A 1,854-nucleotide genomic window follows, 5' to 3' on the forward strand; every position below is an offset into this window, starting at 1 on the left:
CCTCATTTTCAGAAGGAGCTTTAGAAGTGTTACCATTCTTTTCTACCTCTTGAGCTGGAATGCCAATCACCTTACCACTTCTCAAGGTTGTAATAGCCTTGACTTGCTTGACATTTGAATCTCCTGCCATACTTTGAAATTGGTGGTTTTGACCTTGGGGATTAGGCTGAGATTGTGCAGGGAACTTCCCTTTCTCTTGAGCACTCATGGTTGTAGTCAACCTTGTGACTGACCCTAAAATCTCATCAATGGCTTGTGAATTTTGACTATTGATAGCAGCTTGGCTTTGCATGGATTGCTGAAAATTGGTGGACAGCTGTTGGAAGTTGGTGGATAATTGCTGGAAATTGTCTTCAAGGTTCTTTTTCTGAGCTGGGACCATGTGGTTGGCATATTGAGATGGTCCTGGACCTACTGGAGTAGTGTACGGTACAATTTGTGAAGGACCAGCTATGTTGGATGCAGGTAAAGCAGCTTGATCACCTCTCCAACTGAAATTAGGGTGATTTCTCCATCCCGAATTGTAGGTGTTGGAATAAGGACCTGAAAAAGATTTAGCAACCATATTAACAGCATTAGATTGATCCAAAAGAACTTCTTTAAAAGCTGGAATGGTTGGGCAATCATTAGTTGAATGCCCTTGGCCTTCACAAATATTACAGCTCAAGGTAATCTAAGGTACAACTTGTACTTCATTCACTTTCTTCAGTTCTATGGTTTCTAATTTCTTAGAAATCATAGCCAAACTAGCATTCAAATCATCTACTTCTCTCAGATTATATTTCCCACCCCCTGAAATTGTCCTTGAATTTTCTGACCTATCATGAACATCAGATGTATCCCATGATTGTGCATTTTCAGCTAGATAATCAAAATATTCAAAAGCTTCCTCAGGTTCTTTGTTAAAAAAAGCTCCATTACACATGTTCTCCACAAATTGTCTCATTTTTGGTTGCATCCCCTCATAAAAAAAACTAATGACCCTCCAGTTCTCATATCCATGATGAGGACATGCATTTAAAAGGTCTTTGAATCGTTCCCAAAAATGATAAAATGTTTCCACATCCTTTTGGCCAAAATTCATGATCTGTATTTTCAAGACATTAGTTCTATGCATGGGAAAAAATTTCTTTAAAAATTCAGTTTGCATTTCTTGCCAAGTCCCAATGGATCTTGGTCTTAAGGAATTCAACTATGTCTTAGCCTTGTCTTTTAAGGAAAATGGAAATAGTTTCAATCTTCTGACCTCATCAGTGCATGTTCTATCCATGAATGTGGAACACACTTCTTCAAACTCTTTGATATGCAAATAGGGATTTTCAGATTCCATACCATGAAAGTGTGGTAACAATGGAATCATCCCGGGTTTGAAATTAAAAGCGTTTGCATTAATACGTAAAATGATGCAAGAAGGTCTGCTAGTCCTAACAGGCTGAAGATATTCTCTAAGAGTCCTGTTTGGATTCTCCACTTCTCTATCATGATGCTCATTTTCAGCCATGATGCTATTAGTGTCTGATGATGATTCAACAGAAGATGATGTTGAGCTAAAAGATGTCAATGATTCTGTCCTAAATAGTCGAGATGTATGGTCTCTAGTCCAACCAGTCATACAAACAAGAGCAGATAATCAAAGACTATGAAAAATAAACAGAGAGAAGGGAAAAAGATTAGATGTCACCCAGGCTGTGAAAAGGTTCACAGCTCCACAACGTCCTCTCAGCTGTAGAGGAATGCTCTAATAAGCACCAGTTGTCCCTAGCAACGGCGCCAAAAACTTGACTCGTGGTCGAATGTGCTTCCAAGTGTAGAAGTGTCAAGTTGTATCAAGGATAAGTCCAAAATCGTATTCCA

At 38.8% G+C, this 1,854-nt stretch overlaps 1 non-coding gene across 1 annotated transcript; it reads left to right on the forward strand.

Moving 5' to 3' along the window:
* Positions 1-995: 995 nt before the first annotated feature.
* LOC122277855 lies at positions 996-1,103 on the forward strand. The gene has a single exon (XR_006229164.1). It is a non-coding gene; the product is annotated as a small nucleolar RNA R71 (small nucleolar RNA).
* The last annotated feature ends 751 nt before the right edge of the window (positions 1,104-1,854 follow it).

This window comes from Carya illinoinensis, chromosome 9, assembly GCF_018687715.1.
Source record: "Carya illinoinensis cultivar Pawnee chromosome 9, C.illinoinensisPawnee_v1, whole genome shotgun sequence".
NCBI lineage: Eukaryota > Viridiplantae > Streptophyta > Magnoliopsida > Fagales > Juglandaceae > Carya > Carya illinoinensis.